We start from the raw sequence: 19,410 nt of genomic DNA, 5'->3' as shown, positions 1-19,410 counted from the left end.
TGCTCCCAATTTCTTATAAAGGATACCTATTTTTTCAAAGGTACATTGACAAGTAAGGCTTTTTTCAGTTTAGTTCAGTGAAATTTGGGGACCCATATCTGACTACCCATAAACAACATTTGGGAATTCTTTCTAATTTCTTCCCAAATTCACCATCACTATGTCTGATGGTTTCCCCCACTGCAATTATTTTTGCAAGAAAATTTCCCCAAATAACAAGAGTATGCCTTTTCTCATAAAGACATTTAATTTCTATCAGATTTAAGTTATCTTATTGATCAAACAATGACTCTAAATTAAGAACCCTTTGCTTACCACAACTGCCTAAAAATTCCTATGTTAAGAGTAACGAGTTTAGAGAAAGGGTAAATAATATTAACAGAAAAATACAATTTTCACATCCAGAATCTCCTCTATTTTGAGGCCTACTTTTGTTAATTATCTCTGACATACTACTTAATAGGTAAAGAATCAATGCTCAGACATCTTAAGAGAATATTTAATGTCACATAGCAAACTGGTGGCAGAATTTGGAAAAAAGAATGTGCTTATGCTAATGCATAACTTTGGAAAGTATGTATCTGTATACATTTCTAAGAGCTCAGAAAAAATTACTCCTTATGCCTGGATCCTGTGGAGAGGCTGAAACACTGGTCCAGAGAGGTTGATAAGCAAGTAAGGTCATAAAGACAATGATAAAACCACAGGCAATGATGTATTAGCTCAGCCTGTAATCCTGAATGTGGTCCTTGCCCCAGCCATCCCGAGGCTGCCTGTGGCATTTTGACCCAGATGCCACAATCTGACAATGTGACTTGGCCTACCTGGGCTCCTGATTTTGCCATGGCAACCTGAGTCTGACCTTTTGTCTTTCTCAACATGTTTTCTGCTTTTAGCATCTGTTCCCTTTAAGATCCTCGTCTTGGTATTTCCATCCCTTGGTTGGTGGAACTGACCTTCTGACTCCTATAGCTTGAGGATTTGTCCTGGAAATCTTAACCCTGGACTGGACCTTGACCCCAATGAATCAAACCTTAGTGGAAATAAAGGCCCCCTTCCCTTGGCACTTTTGATTGCATAATGGTAGGCATTTCCGCTCACACCACGAAGCACATCTACCATTTACTGTTGAAAGTAATATCACTGATGCATGAAGGACAACTTTCTCTCCTGTGATTGATTGTTGTGACTGAGAATCTCACCAGATCAATGTCATCTCCTTTTCTGATAAAAGGCATTGCTCTACCTTTGCTCTTTATCACTTGAGACAACGCGAGGCCCCTCTCTAATCAGAACATTCTGCTTCTCTATCTCCCATTTCCAGCAAAAGTGGAAATTTCTTTGGAGTGACACTGTTATCCACAATTCAACAACACACAAGTTATTATTCACAGCTTCAACTCGTCATCAGAAGCCCGTAACACATAATTGCATTATTCTGATACTGTACAATGACCTTCTGGCTGTGTTCAAATTTCAGAAGCCAGTTTTGCCACTAATCACAAAATACCCATTTGAGTTATTCATATTTTGAATAGCATTCTAATATATTTCCAATGCAGTGCAGTGTTTTTGAGCCTTAATTGGTTTACACAAATACCGGACACACTCAAAGTTATGTATAAGCATGTGATACACAAAGCCTTGAAATATTTTGCCAATTTTATTAACAACACAAAGTATGTGGGGGTCACAGAAGGAATTTATCAAGTGTTTCATATGGCAATTTTTGTTTCTTAAGAAAGATTTTAAAATGTGGTTGAAAAGTTCATGCTGGAGGGCTGAAAAAGTAGCCCTTCATTTCTACTCTACATCTTTGCAAAACAAGCATGCATAGATGTGAAGAAAAATACATTTGGACCAATTTGGAACTGTGAATCCATTATGTCTTCTGTTAAAGATGATAAATAAACCATGCTCTGTACTATAATTCAAGTAGTTACAGCTGTTCTCACATGGCTGAGGTATAGGGACATTGTACCATTTAACTGTATTTAACTGATGCACCAAATCTTTAAGCTTAGACAAAAATGAGGGCCTGGGGCAAACAGCAATTTACATAGTGATAGTGTTTCCATTGGCCCTTCCATATAATGAACATGTGGTGGGGAACATGAACTGAGTTGGTTTCCCTAAGTTGGTGTCAGTTCCCAAGTGTCTCTCATTGTCTGCTTCACATTGTGCTGAAGAGGATTCCAGTATTTTTTTTTTTTTTTTTTTGACACAGAGAGAGAGACAGCGAGAGAGGAAACACAAGCGGGGGGAGTAGGAGAGGGAGAAGCAGACTCCCCGCCGAGCAGGGAGCCCGATGCGGGGCTCGATCCCAGGACCCTAAGATCATGACCCGAGCCGAAGGCAGACGCCCAACCAACTGAGCCACCCAGGCGCCCTGAGGATTCCAGTATTTTAAGATATGCATGACTTATACAACCTGGCCCCTTATATGTGAACCAAACACTTCAGCTGGTGTTCAACCAATGGAATAGCTATCTGATGCAGTGCTAAAAGAAACTGTGTTGGATGGGTACAGTGAAAGATTATAGGTAGGGTCCAATAGAGCACTCTTCAAAAGTGTTTTTCAAGGTTAATTCTGACTATATACAACTTTCATCTCCTTTAATGGCTCTAGAAACTAACCTTGAGACATGATTCCACGTTAAACATTACAAGTTTTCTTGAACAGCTTTATGGTCCAAAAAAAAATTAGCAAAACATTGATAAAAAGGTAAATGGAAGAAACCTATAAAACTTGTATTATTTTGACTCTTATTCACATTCTTGAGTTGGATGAAAATGACTTAAATAGAAATAAACTTTTGTTGCTTATACAGTACTTGAGCAAATTAATGATGCACACGCACACACACACACCCCTTCCCAAAGAAATTCTCACCAATAATTGCAGGACTTGCAAGATAAAATTATTACATTCTAGGCTTAAATCAAACACAGCCTGAGTTTTAGGAATACATATCTGACATTTAGATGTGGATTAAACTTTCAGGGTCAATTCTGGGAAAAATCAGCCTTTGTGGGCTGCAGGCCATAAAACCTTGGGACTTCCATAGGCCCCTGTGAAATTCGTTCCTCCTCAGAGGAAACAACATAGAAGGTCTGTCTTCTCCCAGGGGATCGTGGAATGCCATCAAAGGCCACTGATTCCTGACAGCTGGACATCTTGACCTTTCCTTTCAGACAATAAGGAAATAAAGCCTAATTGACTACAGAATTTTAGAGATTCTAAACGATTTAGTACATGGATGGTAGTTGTTTTGTTTTTGTTTTTTGGGTTTTTTAGAGGATAATATCAGTCAGGAAAGGCTATTGTATGCTGTGGTAACCAAATGTCAGTAGATTAAAACAGTAATTACTTACTCACAATACAAGACTTTTTTTTCCCCTTCCAAGAGAAGGGGTTGAGAAAATAATTAAGGTGACAAAGAGAAAAAAATATTTTTAAAAAACCCGTTTTTCAAATGAAAGCAGCTGAAGATTATGATTAGGAGCTCATACTAAATGTCAGGAGACAAAACCTTCTAAATGCATGCGATACGTAAGCTAGTCCTTCCCTTCATACGCAGTAAAGGCATATAGAATAAGTTGTCCAAACAGCCACCATGAACGCATGGGTCACATACGGATGTGACTGTGGGGCAGATCCTAATTATCACATATATGGTGCTAACTCATAAGAGCTCATAAACACAGAATTCGATATGCAGTATTCTGATATGATTAGCATAAAAGCAATTAAGTCCAAGAACTTATTGAGAACATGTTTTGATATTACCTTAATTCCTTTCGTTCCTTTTACACCTATAAGCATGAATGCTGAGCTCTTCCGCAGTTTTAAATAGGGTTATAATAATTACCCAATCCAAATAGCTTCTCAGTTTCAAAGAGCCACATGAAAAGTTAACATATACTTAGGTCCCAGAGGGTGTCAGATCCAAGAATATCCCACAGCTCTCATTTACCTGGGTGTAAAGTGAGCTCTCGTGACCCTCTAACCTCATGTTGACCTCCTGACATGAGGGATTTATGGGATAGAGACAATGTATATTGTTATCTCCTATGGACTGTTCCAGTTGTTTTTAAAAGATGTTCAGATTCTTCCAAATCTTTTTTAGGAGCATGGTGATTTTCTTTTCAGCATGGAATAGAAAGTCATAAATTGGTACCAAACTTAGATCAACTACTTTTATAAAAGTTTTCCAATAATCCTCTGAATGTTTTCAGATGTGTACATTTATTTCAACTTACATTTATTTATCTTAAATATTGCCATGTCCCTGGCCCTGGTGATGTAATGGTGATGAAGACCCAGACCCGACCGTCGGGGATTTCATAGTCTTGTTGGGGGAGATGAAGATATAAGTAAATAATTACAGCGCAATGTGGCAATTATTCTGAGGAAGTATCATGAAGGCTAATGAAGTCCTGCAGTAGCTCAGAGGAGAGGTGATTAGCTCTGCTTGTGGAGGCCAGGAAAGGCCTGAAGGAGAAAAAGAGAGCAAGGATAAGGAGTGGGGGACTGGGTATGCCAGTGGAAGGCAACTCAGGTCCCAAGGGATGGCAACACGAAAGGGCACATGGTCAGGTACAGCAGAAGTGTAGAAGGTGGGGGGAGAAATTCTGGGAAACGGAGCTGGTAGGACTTGAACAGCTCCACCTGCCAATCTTTCCAGAAGGGACAATGATGGGGAATCACTGGAGGATTTCAAATAGGGTAGGAGTCACCATCAGAGTTATTCTCTCTATCAGGATAACCCTGGGAGAATCTTACTGTCTCTGACCCCACATCTCATCACTGTGAAAGGAACCAGCTGACCTCGGTGGGTATTTCTTTCACTTATTATTCGATCACTTCTTGGGTGTGTATAGAGTTGAAGCTACATGGTTGACCAAACCATTGGCAAAAGTCATCTTCTATGTCTATTTCCCCGATTGTTGGGTACTGTGCCTGGAGGGCCACTTTTTTCAAGGCAATGGGACTTTGTGCCTTTCTTCCAACTTGAAAACCGAACATTCCCAAACCAGAGAGCTCTTGTTTAACCAGGAACATTAGCCGGTGATGAAGCATGACGCATTGTTAATATAGTGATAAATTTCCCATTAGGAACAGGGCACTGGCTGCCAAATCAGAGGGCAAAAAGTTAAAAAAACAAAACAAAGCCAATGAAACCAACCCATTATGGGTTGACAAAGACTTTTATTTTCACTGGCACTTTAAGGGAAAGTAGTCACAGAATCTTAATTAATAAATAGCTATTGCTCCATTCAGGCAAGGTAATGGTAGTGCCTGAGTGTCTGCCATGGAGCAATCTGTAGCTGCCTTCTTGATCTGAAAAGTGAATGAGTCGTCGACTATCAAAGAAGAGGGGAAATTAGGCACTATGCTGCTGACAATTGAACTCTATAAATAACCCACAGTGAAAATGAATAAAAAACATGCCTTCCCCCAGCTTTCAGTAGCCTCTCGACAGTGTGACAGTTGCTAGTTTTTTCAATAAACATGATGTCAATTACGCCTTTTATCCATCATGGCAAAGTCACGTGTGGGGAATAATCGAGTATCTTCCCCCCCCCCCCCCCCCCGCCCCTCATATAAAAAAGCTTTCCTGTTTTTTTTTTAACATACTGAGGCAAAGCAGCTGTCTGATCTGTAACCTATATGTTGTATTGACTCTATTCCTTCTTACACCTTCCCTAGTTCCAAAAGCTTTACTGGCAACAGTATTTTAGTCAGCTCTCAGTTATCTGCAGAAATAGGTTTGGGAAGACATGAAAAATAGGCACTACAGATGACTTCGAAAATTCTCATTTAAACCAACAACTTTAGTTTCTTTCCCAGTGAATGTTTTCCCAGAGCTGTAAACAATCCCCCAATTAATTGGCTTAAGTTGCACATTCGATTCCATGCCCAGCCCCTCATTTGGTTAAGGTACTAATGAGCAGAAAAAAGGCCAAAAGGCAGGCAGGACTTAGAAAAACAGAAGCGCTACAAAGACTCAAATGGAGGAAAACAGAATTTGGATGGTTGAGACTTAACGACCCAGGAAACATTCCCCCAAAGGATTTGCTGTGTTCTTAGAGAAATGTAACTTTTCAGATTAAAAAGTAACAGGTATTGGTTTTCCAAGTGAATAAACTGAAAGCAAAATGCTATGTGGGGCACAGTTAGAGAGTTAATGAGTATTCACATATCCAGCTAAAAGACGCTTGTGGGTGACTGTATGTTTTTCCTGAATTATGCTATTTGTCATGAACTTTATTACTATTCATTCCACTAACAACAATTTTTTTTCTCCCTCTTTGCAGATGTATTGAGTATAGTCATTCAGATGTCATCAATTCATCATTTGTTAAAGGAAGCAATGGAAGGGAAGCTGAAGAACTTGTTGAATGGCATTGCGTTATTTTGCGCATTCTACATTAAGATGAAAGAAGGAGGTATCACGTTTTCTTTGAGATAGTTCCTACTCAACAACAAAATCATCTTTTATCCAAGTGTAAACAAGCCCACTAGCTAGAAGCTTTTTTTTTCCTCCCAAGTTCTACATAAAATATAAGCCAGAAGGCTTAAATTGAATCACTATATTATTTCTTTATTATTTACCTTGACTTTTTTTTAACTGAATGTTCCTGTATATCTAAGAGAGCTTCTAAATTTATAAACTACAAAAAGAAGGGGAATTATCTCCTCTTCTTCAAAGAAGCTTTTTAATACTATATCCAAAATATCTGGGGAATTGGAGGGAGAAAAAGGAGAGTGGGGAGGGGGAGGGGGCAAAGAAAGGAGCTAATGGTCAAAATGCATCCTTATAATAAAATGAGCTTCTTAATGGATGCTCACTACAGGAATAACATTAATTCAGTATTAGGACTTTCACTGGAAAAATATGAATGTAATTTATCTTTTTAACTGTCAGCTGCATTTCTAAAGCTCCGAAGTCTGTAGCTTCCAGGGGCCTTTTGTCTTTCTGCCATGGCAGGAATATCTTGGACAGCTGTAAGAGCTTTCTAAGCCATCTTTCTCAAAATCCATTAGCTAATTCAAGGAACCTAATTAGAGCTGCCATTTTGATGGAGCATACTGAATGCTTAGTACAAACTAGTAACACCATCAATGTTTATTAGAAATCACAAAACCCAAAGTGCTCCATTCCCTATGAATATTAATGGGAATAGAGCAAACAAAATATTTATTAAAACATATGCTTAATACCATCACAGTTTACAGAGAGATATGGAGAGAGAGAGAGGCGCACACTTGAATTTGAAGGCGTGTGCCCATGAACACACAATAAACCAAGATTTATATTTAAGCAGCATGTAATCATTATTTGTACGCCCCTCCCACTTATGTCCCTTGGTTTTGCACCCTGGAATTCAGCAGCTCACAGCTGGGAAGACAGATGTAAGTCCAGAGAAGTCTGAAGAAGGGGGTGGAGGGAACCTCTTTTTTTTTTTAAACAGCTGCTGAGTGCCACAAATTCTTGTCAGTGGGGAAATAAGCCTTGCTTCTCTATAAAATCAGCAGCATGATGACATCAGTACTTTCTACCCTCATCTAAATGAGGGTATCACCAAGTCAATCCAGCTGGCTATGATCCCATGTACCCACCCTGGGAGAGTTTCTGCCAAGGCATGGCTCTGAATTAAGTGGTGCCTAAGGCTTGACGTAATCCTGCTGTTACACAGATCGGGCCCCCACTGCCCGTGTCAGCACAGGTATAGACATTCGCACTCCTGCAGGGACCCAGAAGACTCTATTCCTCATTCTCGTCTCTCAATAGCAACAAAAACCCTTACAAAGTGTTACTGTCCAGGAGCCCCTACTCGCCCCTCAAGCTGTTGCCTTCTGTCTCTCTCTTTCCCTCTTTTCACTAGACTTTTGAAAAGAATGGTCTGTGGTCTCCTTTTGTTATCTCCATCCTCTCCTTTGGGTTGATGACAATCTGGTGTGCACTTTCACCACTGCCGAAACTGCTCTCTGGAGGCTGCACAAGACCCCAGCCTCCCTGCGGGACTGGACGTTGGGCAGCAAGTCTCTTGCAATTCTCTCTTTGTTTCCTTCTTACTTCTTCAATCTCGTCGGTTTCTTTCAATGTCCCTCTAAACACCAGCCTTCTCTAAGATTCTCTAACCCCTTCTTACCCAAATTTTCGCCCCTGGGGATACTGTTGACTCCTTGCGCTGTGATTCTTATATTCCTTCTCATGTTCACTCATTTACTGAGCCATCAATTCCACAGATGATCACTGGAGTGCCTCACTTGGGACAAGTCCTCAACACAGCCTTCCTACATGAAGATATGCATCCCTAGCTGTGATACTTCAAGGGAACTCCAAAGACCATGCTCAGTCCTTGCTCCACGTTTGCACCTGAAATGTACCAACATCTTAACACTCGACTGCTCCAGAAACAATCTCTTTACCTCTCCCCTAAAATCCACTTTCCTTCCTATCGTCCTGGCTTTTTAGTTCCTTCTTCATGCTCATCAGGCTTGAAACAGTGATTAGCATTCAGAGGACAGGCTACCTTGGGGAAGTTATATAACTTCTCTATCTGTGAAATGGGGATAATGATAGTAAGACCTTAGAGAGATTGCATTTAAAGTAGTCAGAATGATGCCTGGCACTTGAGAAGGACTCAATGAGCAAGCTACCATTGGTATCAATAATTTTTATATTATTGTTAGCTTCTTTTCTCTCATGTATACTACATCCGATCGGTTGTAATCAGTTGCCTCTACTAATATGCGCCCCCTCCCCAAGCATTCCTTCTTATAAGCCTAGTTCATACACTCGTTGTTTGGACCATGATAACAGCTTGGCAACTATTTTCTCGGCTGGGACTCTGTTCTAATCAGCTGCCAGGTTAGCCCTCCTAAGGCACAGCCCTGCTCGAGTCATTCTCTTGCTTTAAGAACCTCTCTGCTCTCTTCCCATTGCCTACATCTCCAAGCCAGCCTTCCTCCCCTCTGGCCCCACTTGCAGTCTGGTTTTTAGGGAAACTTTTATTCTTCCCTAAACTCACCCTCAGCTTTTACCCACACCCCTTCCTCCATGCCTTTGTCCATACCACCTTTTCCACCTGTAATTATGTCTCCTCCTTCTTAAACAATATAATTAAGATGACAGCAGTCTCTACTTTAAAAACATCCACTATCTTGTCATTATGTGTGGATTCAGTCTCAAGCCACTCCCCAAGGTCCACATGGTCGCTCTTCATTGAACTGGACCCTGTCTCCCTCTGAGCTTCATCTGTCATTGACCATACCCTACTGTGCTCAGCAGCTTCCTTCTTATTTCCTCTATCCCTTGGACAGCCCAAGCTTGTCACAGCTCTTCTGCCTCAAGTGTTTCAGGGCACGGTCTCCTTTGCCAGGGGCGGCTTCTCTGGCCACCTAGTCTGAGGACCCTTCAAGTCACTCCCTACCCAGTCAGCTTGTCTGTTTCCCTGTAGCACTGATCACTCTCTGAACAGATCTTCGCTATTTATTTGTTCCTTTATCTCTGTCTGCCTACCTCTAGAAGAATATAAGGTGTGAGAGTGGGGGCTTTATACGACATGTTCACAGGTGTTTCTCCCATGTCAGTGCTTGGCAGAGCAACTAAAGGAATGAATCTCTACCTGGGAAATCCTTCAAGATTCTTACATTCACTCAGCAAATACTTACTGAGCACCTCCTATTCACTAACGATGCTTCTAGACCCTAGGAATATGGAGGGGAGGAGCACAAGATGCATAACCTCAGGGCCTTATATTCTAGTAGGGGAGACAATACACAAACCAATGAGAAAAGATATCAAGCAGTGGTAAGTGCCACCCAGATTCTTAAGATACAATATGGTGACAAGATAGCCACTGGGTGGCTACTTTAGATTGAGTTGTCAAGAAAAGCCTCTCTCTTTGAAGCAAAGGTATGAATTATAAGTAGAAACCATCCAGAAGCATCTCAGTAAAGAGCATTCTAGAGAGAGAAAATAGCTAAAGCCCAAGCCCTAAATTAGGAGGGAATGACTTTGATGAGCTAAAGGAACAGAAAGAAAGTACGTATGGCTGGAGCTAAATTCTCAAGGGATAAAGTTGTAAGTGACAAGGTCAAAGAGATTGGCAAGGCTGAAATCATACATGCTTTGCAGGACCTGGGCAGATCTTTGGATTTGACTTCGGGTGAAATGAGATGATATTAGAAGATTTTGAACCAGGAAGGAACATATCTAATTTAAATACTTAGCAGACAACTCTGGCTGTTCCGTAGGAGACAGAAGAGAGGTGGTTGCAGAAATACAAGTGAGGAATGATGGGAGACTGGCCTAGGTGGTGGTCGTGGAGGTGGAGAGAAACAGATGAATTCAGAAGCATTTTGTCCCAAGCATAGGCTATTCTATGGACCTTTCCTGGCAGAAGACAGTCTTTCCTGCCTTGGGAGTCCCCACGGTACTTGGTACCTTTATCATGGCCCTTACCTTCCTCTTCATGGCATTATGATCATTCATATGTTTTATTTAGTTTAAATCTTTTGTTTAATCCCCAACCACTCGTGGCTAAGCAATGATCCTTCTTGTGCCTTCTGTAGAACTTGGTACATTGCCCTCACCTGGAATGTAGTCAACAAACAAATTTTTTTGTGGGAGTTGAAAACAAAAAAGTGATTTGACAAAGCGAGCCAGGAGAAGTGGTAAGGAAAAGGGAGAAACCATGGTGCCATTTCAGGGTGGGGGAGGGTATAGGCCTGGGGGCGGGGAGTGTGTCCAGGGGAGTGTGTCCAGGAGAGGTTGCAGGGCTGCGACCACTCAGCAGCACCTCAGCGGCTGCCTGGAGCCTCCTTCCCAGGCTCATAAGCTGAATACAAGTCCATCCCTCATGGTTTTGTGCAAGCTACTCTGCCATTTCTAGGCATTGCACAGATAGCTCACTATTTAAAGAAATGACAAGTTTTTGAAGTTCTGTCCATTGCATCATATTTTCATGGCTTCCTATTTTCAGCCAGCAATTGCTGTAACATCTTGGTGCCATCCACTCCCATAAGAACTGCCTAGGCAAGTGGCAATGCACTTGGCTTATTAATGCTCATGGAATATATCTGTGCCGAAAAGGGGCTATTGGAAACCTTTTCCATGCTATTTCATACTAAATATGGCATGCACATTTCTAGGTGAAACTGTCCAAAAGCAGAGAATGTCCAAACTCAGACTTTTTAAAAAGGTAGGCTAGCACCATTTGCTGACCTTTAACTTTGAATTAAATTCAGTTCCTCATTCTCATTAAAACCTAATTGCCAAGTGGCACCTCTACTCTGATTAATAAAGTTTTCTAATAAGCATATCACTTGCTAGTACTCTGCCAAAGTAGCTGAAATCTTGAGCAGGGCTAAAGGGAGAACTGCCAAGTGGAAATATTACATTCTATATCCAGTAAAGTCAAAAGCATTCTTCTTGTTGTTAAGTCAAGTCCAGCTCCGGGGAAAAGAGAATGGACTATGATGTTATGAATGGGATACAGTCACTTCCCAGGAAGTCAGTCCAGCAGAAAACTTAGCTCTCAACCTGATGCTCCAGGTTAATTTAGAATCCAACAACCCCCATTTTGAAGTCCGCCAATTCATATTTTCAGGAGAAACTGGCTGGATCTAGCAAACGGATTTAGGGACTCGGGAAGAAGGACATGGAGGTAGGTTTTCTCAGGGTAACTGGGAAGCCCTTAGCACTTACCCATTGCCTTTAGGCTGATGCCAGAACTTCAACCCTAGTTCAACTCAAGGCTTTGATCTCCCTTAAAACATGGGTGGTATGGACGTCTATCTCTGTAAGTGAGTTAATGCTCTGTGGACAAGTTTCAATGCCAGGAGGGAAAATGGCAGAACCTAAGGGCCTTGGAGACCTGGTAGGTGATTGGGTGAGGTGGACTGGGGCTTTCCAAACAACACCCCTCTGAGTCTAGCCCTGAGTTGGGATATTTCTGGTCCTGAAGACCGGTTACTGATGGCCAAAAGGAATTATTGAGTGTCTACTGGATACAGAGTGCTGGCCTTTGCACCAGGGTTCAAGAACAAAATTAGGAAACCTCCCTCAGAGAAACCAGAAAGCCTCTCCCTTTCCATCTGTTTTAGGAACACTCACCTCCTTGCAAACACACTCATAGTTCAACAACGGTAATTCAGGCAGATGGATATTGGTTCCCACACTGGAGGGCTCTATACTGAAATCTTAGGGACCATAAAAATTGAATTCCTTCCTTCTGACCTCCCTAGACACAGGAACAAGAAAGAGAGGCCAACATCATGTGCTTTTAAAGTGTTTTTTACCGAGCAAGAGTCTGACAACAAGGAAAATGTCTGTTTACCTCTGGAATGCTTTTCAGCTGTAGCCACTTTATTGCTTTTGTTAAAACCAATGCCTCCAATTTTTCTACTTGAGATGTTTAGACATCTTCCACAACTGCACACTTCAGGGCAGCTGAACATTAAAAGAGGATTCATACAGTTGAGGTATGACTCAAATTTTGTGGGAGACGGCAGCTAGCATGGCAAAGGGAGTGAACCTATAAAAAATTCAGGAGTAACGTTTCCATACACACCCTCCACTCTGTACCAGAGAGAATATTCAGAGTCGCTGGAAAAATACATAAGCCAGACTCCGTGCCGGTGTGCTGATTCGCTCATAAAATAGTTTAGATAACTAATCACGTAATAACCTGAAGCATATTCCTTGTTGTTTTAAAGGGGCACATGCAGTGAAAGCGCAAAAGGGAACATTTACAGAGTTCAGAACTAAGTCCTCCCACAGGACTTCACGTTGAGGCTTGACACCCTGCAATTTGACCAACAAAGGCCAGACATATAGTTACTGAATTTTGTTTGAAGTGCATCTTCACGTGGCACCAACTTGGAATCCACCCACAAATAAACAGAAATGGGGAAACATGGTGGCCCCGGGACAAGCAACAGATGTTTTCACGATGCCACCAGAACACACATGGCAAAAGGTTAATATGTTCGAGAGAAAAAATGTTAATGCTGGAACCACAAAATAACATGAGACAAATGGCACGATTAGGAGATGAACTTCACAGATAAAAAATTTGATAAATGATTCCTTGGTTTTACAGGGAGATAAAAACGGTTCATGTGGGACCTAAAACCAAAACTTTACTTTCAAAGTCTTGTGCATACTGTAACTCTAATAAGACGATAATACAAAATTTGGTCATGCTAAATGAAAAAAAAAAAAAAAAAAAAAAGGACCACAAGGTAGATGGTCCAGCGCTGGAATCACTATGCGATGCATATAAAACATTTTCAAAGAGGTCCAATAGACGTAGCATCAGAACTCTCCATTCCACATTCATCCTGCTGGGGTTTGGTGCTTGGAAAAGTCACAGGCGACTCAGAAATGCACGCATTAAGGACCGTGATTGAAAACAAATGGAGTGAGAAGCCTACTTAACATGGTTTTCCGCTAGTGATTCTTTTAAGGGAAAAAAACTAAAAAGGCAACGTCACCGTTCTACCTAATGCATTTGTTAGAAAAATGTTAAATTAAGTCACTTGCAGTCCAAATGAACAAATTGGAGGTCTGCCTAGGTGCACCGTGGCTCACCCCACACACGTTCCCACAACGTGTGGTCTGGCTAAGGAGATAGCTAATTGACTATCGTTCCTTCCACTGCTTGTCCATTAGGATAAATCCAGCTTGTGGACCCTGAACCTTGCAAAGACAAAGAGCTGAATTAATTTCGTACTTGTACAGCGCTTAATAAATCTGACACTGTCTGGTGGTTTTCTTCATTTTCGACCACCTGACAGCTACTGTGATCTCAAGTTTCAGAGAATCTATTTTCGGGTGTAAAATTAACAGCAATAAAACAAGCTAAATGGAATATGACCAAATCACAGAGTTCGTCCTATCATGGAATTTCAAAAAGAGTCTTGGAAGCATGTTGGAGAGGATTCGTATTCTGTGCATAAATTCAAAAGGCTGCTCAGAATCAGAGGCATTCATTTAATATCAAAACAAATATGATGCCACTTCATTTGCAGAAGCAAGCAGCATTCCTATCACCAAGGAGCAGCCCTGTATGGTCGAGGCTCCTCACAGTAAATGCTCAGGACCTTTTCTTTCTTGGGCTGACATTTGTATTGAATCAAGTAAGTTCTTCATAATTTTTCTTTTCTAATGGATTTCCCCCCCCCATATCTGTTTGCTTGGGGGGGGTGGGGGGCAGAAAAGCAGAGGGCAGCAAAACCAGCCTTAAGTGCTTGGCAAATGATCTTCCTGAATCTGGACCTCATAAATCCTATAAAATGTTATATTTCAACAATAGGCTGCAAAAGCTTTTCTCTCTGCAATGATGAAGCCTAGCTTCAAAATTGATAGTTTCATCTCAGAAATGGACTATAAAAAGAGACTGACCTAGCTGTCTATCAACTAAGCCTGACAATAGCAAATAAGGTGTGAGCTTTCAATGTCAAATATACATTTAATATTAAAATTCTCAGATTAAACATTGCAAAGGGGTTTCCTCTGCAACACGTGCTGATGGCAGTGGTGATAGATGGAATCTGGGTTGTCATAGCAATGTCCAGACCCTGAGGTGACATTTCTTTCACTAGCTACTGTGAGGGTCTTATTTTTCTAATACTGCCTATTCAGAGGGATGCTATTCTATTAGGGGTAAGGGTTAGTCGATTAAAACCAGATCCAAACAGATGTGGCTTAGTTCTGTGCTTAAAAGACCCAGGTGTGTAATCATGCATTTTTGTCAAGAGGGGTATAAAAACGTGCATCCAAATACGTCTTGATAAATCCAAATAGATTTTTTTGAGGGAAGAAACGGAGGTTGATTCCAATAACTGTTCCTCCTGGTAATGGAACAAGGCTGAGACAGAATGAAAACTTTTAATGGTAATTTGGAACAGACCTGAGCTTCCATAAAAATGCTTTACCTCAGTAGGAAGCTAAGAAGTTCAAAGTGAAATGATAAGGTGCTGTTTTTCACCCAATTCGCAAAGATTTACAGGGGGAAAAAGAGATACTATTCAATGTTGTCAGGTATGGGGTGCAATGAACTGTCTCTTATGTTGCTGGTGGAAGCATTGCTTCAATTTTCCTGGAAAATTGTTGGCACTACATTGTAAGCCCTTGATGCAGTTCCCTGTTAGGAATCTTAAGGAAATAATCCAAGCTGTGTAGGAAGATGTATGTACAGAAGTGCTTATCAGGGAGTAATTTATAACACTGAAAACTTTGAAATGCCCTAACTGTCCAGCATTAAGGAAAAGGTTACATAAATTAAGGTACAGTTATGCAGCGGTATTTTACGTAACCAGTAAGAGGGATGGTTTTGGAAAGATTAACTGGCACAAGAAAAGAGCACAGTACAATGACAAAAAGGCAAGAAACCAAAATTTATATATGCCTGTAAATATTACATATGTATATAAATGTGGCAGCACTAGGCATAAACACAAATTATCTATTTTATATACAGTGATATACTCAGAGACAAGACCAGAAATAGGCCTCTAAAATGTTAAGGATGGTCAAGTCTAGATTGTGGGATAATGGGTGATTTGATTTTTGTTTTCTGCTTTAACTTTTTGGTTACTAAATCTAATGAAAAATACTTGTTATAGAAAATTTAGAAAATAACAGTGTATCTTTAACAAAAATATAAAAGGAAGGTTTATAACACTGGAGCCAGAACTGAACTGATCATCCTGGGGTCGAAATTTGGTATGTACTAAGGGGGTAGTTGGGGAAGGAGTTTTTCTTCTATCAGATTTAGTTTCCTCCTCTTCTTTACTAGGAAGAAAGGTAGTGGTGATAACACAGTGGGATTGTGAAAGTGCTTTTGTACTCCATAAAGAAAGCTACAAATACTAGTTACTTTAAATTTCACATAGTGAGGAAGAGAGAGAAAGCATTTCACCAGGGACCATGCGAGGTTGTGGATTAGGTTTATAGAAATATAAATTTGGTAGTGGGGGGGGTCATTTAAATTTAACAAAGGGAAAAATAGTTCCCCACTCATAAGGTGTCAGACTGCATCGCAAATTTAAAACTATATACTCAAAATGGCACGTTGGGAAATGTATAGGAAAGAAGCATTTCAGTGAGCGCATGCCGCCTTCCTGCTGAATGTTATTCCAGCTCTCACTAACGGTGTAAGATACCATCAGCAATAATGAGGGAAACATGCCCTACTGGCGGGCGGCAGAGAACCAGTAGCGTATAAACAATTTGGTATTGTAAAATCCTCTAATGGAGCTTAATAAGAGAGCCAACATTTAGACACAACAGGGCTGAGACAGGATGTGACAGTTACCATAACACAGAATCTCATTACTTTGTTTGTCATCTGACTCATAAATAGAATTTTAAGTTTGTTTGTATTTTTCATAAGTGATTCATGAAAAATTAACCTGAGATTTGAAAGGCAGAATATTGTAGTGTGTAATATGATAAATTTATGAAAGATGTCCTCTTTTTATTAATAGAATGGAGAGTTGTTTAGAGGTTGAAAATTTCCATGGGAGTGGATTATAATGGGAGACTATGGGGGGATTATATAGTGGGAAAACTATCATGGGAGACTTCCTAGCCCAGAACTCTCTTTTTTTCATAAGCTTCTCAAGGAGTAACTGGCATTTATAAAAAATGCCAAGCTTCTGGCTCTGATGGGTCACTTCAACTCTCATTTTTGGTCATTCTCTTTCTTTTTAAAACTTGTTGGTCATTGGTTGCCATTTCCTCAACTCCAAGGAACTGTCCATTTCTCTATTCATTTCTGTCCCTTTCTTTTCCCTCTATTCAACTTCTCATACTCTCACTCGTCTCCCTTCCCCCTTCTGGGCATCACAGAATCCTAGGACTGGAAGGGATGTCTAGAGCTCATCCTTCCCTCCCTTTATTTGGCTACACTATATGTTTGAGGACTATCCAAGGTTTCAAATGGTGTTCCACAGAACCTGAGAACTATGGGGCCACTTTTCAGCATCTTGTTTTGCCCCACTTGGCTTCTGCTTCTGGGAATTTTAAGCAGCGAGTAAGTTTTAAGAATAGAGAATTATTATTCCTTGGGAATGTAATAGGTGAGGTCTTGAGAGAGACAAACACATAGAAATCAACGTAATTTGTTTAGCCTCCCTTTTATGATACAGATTATATCATATATTATATGTCATCGCACTCTATATGACACAAAATATTTATTATAAAACTCAGTATGATGGCCCCTATGTACTCCAAAATCAAAACTTCATTGTTTTAACAATGGACAAAATTTATCCTATATTATTTTACTGATTCTTTATAAAGTTAACATCTTGGCTCTATTAAGAAAATGAGGACAAATTTGAAAGGCACTAAAGAGAAAGTGTGTGTGTGTGTGTGTGTGTGTGTGTGTGTGTGAGATGTGTGTGTGTAAATCCAGAGAAGGTTTGGTTTTTCTTCTGACCTTTCCATGACTTCATGAGTTGAGTTGACAGCTCAAATTATACAGTTTACGTATCCTATGTTACCTTCAGAGAATAACAATATGCATTAATCTATTTACACCTTTCAAAAACCAGCACAAGAGAAAGAAATCTAATTCCAAGACTCTAACAGCATTGCTGGCTAGAGGGAAGCCCAGCTAAACAAAAGAGCCCTCAGACACACTGAATGCTGACAGAGATCAACCTTGCTCTTTTTTGTTCCAAGTAAGCTGAGTGACGATTCCCTCTTCTCTACAACTGTGTATCACTGGGTTAGTGATGCTTTTGTAAAGAGGGTTTGACAACAATGGAGAGTCTCCTGCCTGCTAAACAAAAACTGACAACTCCATTTGAAAGCTGTCCCTGGATGTATTTTACACGCAGAAATTATCTGTGACAGTCCCAATCAAAATAAAGTTTCATTTCACTTGGAACACAAATGGACGATACAGTATGTTACCTTAAATGTTACTGTTTTGCCCCATTAATGGTTAACGTATTTTCTAGGGAGTTTCTCATTGGTTACTATTTTTAAACTTAGAAAATAACAGTAGGTTTTCACTGATCATGCCCTTTTTGTGTAAGCTAATGCCGGTAACTGAAGACAAACAATGTATGTAGAAACAGAGATTGCATATATGGATTTGAAAACCTAGCTCTGGTTACATAAAACGAAGTGTGTAAACGTAAAATGAGAAACCATGTTTCTCCTATACCTGTGGCTCCACAGGTATATGTGGGCAACCTTACCATGGCCAACAACAAGCATCCACACGGATCCACCAACAAAGACGAAACTGTAAACAACACTCCTAGTCTGAATTAAAGGGTATGATCAAGAATACAACTTGCAATTTGTCAAACGTCAGACTACAAGGATCAATGCTCCCTTCTGATATCTGATACACATCATTCCTGGGCTGGAAAAATCACAACAGACTTTGTTTTAAAGAATATTTTCATGCCCACCTGTCTCTTATAGGCCAGGGTGTTAAGAAATCTATGTAAGAGTTTCCCATGATTTGATGGTAAATGCCATACAATTTTTCATACTATTTAGTATAGACCCAAACATTAACTTCTCTACCTCGGCCCACAGAGGACCCTATAAACTCAGAAGGCAGGGCCCACAGCTGTTTGCAACTTCATCAGTTTTATGGGTACATCTTCAATAGATTCTAGGCCAGAGAACCTAAGTGGGAAAGGGGGAAGGGTGGGGAGACTGCCCTGGAAATACTGAGAATGACTTGCCTGTATTCCTATATTCCATAGCCCTTGCCCTTCCTTGAAAGGTTTTGATATTATTATTGAATGTAAGAGATTCTCTTTTATCTTTTTTAAGGGAACATTTCTGTAAAAACAAGTAAAGTTTATAATAGCATAAGTTACAAATTTTGATATTCAATTGCTGTAAGGGAAATATCACAAAGTGTGTGTGTGTGTGTCTAAAATTCCACTGCCAAAAGCTTTTTACAATCTCATAACCCAAGTTCTCATTATCTAAGGACAGGACCACCTGGATAACAGACAAAAGAGATTTCCAGTGTGAGAGCTTAGGGAGCTTCACACTAATGTTTTAATTCTTGAAATCTGGGTTAGGGTGAAGCATTCCTGCAGCAGTGAGCACAGGGAGCATGAGGATGGATCCCTGGTGCTATGGTTAACAAAGAAGGTAGCAAAGAGGTCTGAGATGGTCAGAGAAGCGAACCTCAAAGAGAGCTAAGGGGCCTCGTAAAACAAATGATAATAACATTAAGGATTTATTTTTTATTTGATTATTAAAGCTACTGTGGAGAGGAATAAGAAAGGACAGGCCACTGCTGGGAGGAGATGCTTTGACATGATAACAACACCAGAGAAAAGGCAGAGCAACCTGAACTCCTATTTTGCCTCCATTAAAGAATCACAGAACCATATAATTT

General features: G+C 40.3%; 1 protein-coding gene across 4 annotated transcripts in view; it reads right to left on the bottom strand.

The window, feature by feature from the left end:
• Window positions 1–19,410, bottom strand: part of PARD3B (par-3 family cell polarity regulator beta) — a 996,466-nt gene that overhangs the window by 104,962 nt on the left and 872,094 nt on the right. The gene's annotated exons all lie outside the window — the stretch shown is intronic.

The sequence above is a fragment of the Neomonachus schauinslandi genome, chromosome 3, assembly GCF_002201575.2.
Source record: "Neomonachus schauinslandi chromosome 3, ASM220157v2, whole genome shotgun sequence".
Lineage (NCBI taxonomy): Eukaryota > Metazoa > Chordata > Mammalia > Carnivora > Phocidae > Neomonachus > Neomonachus schauinslandi.
The sequence above is the reverse complement of the archived record's forward strand: the minus strand, read 5'-3'. Positions and strand labels throughout refer to the sequence as shown.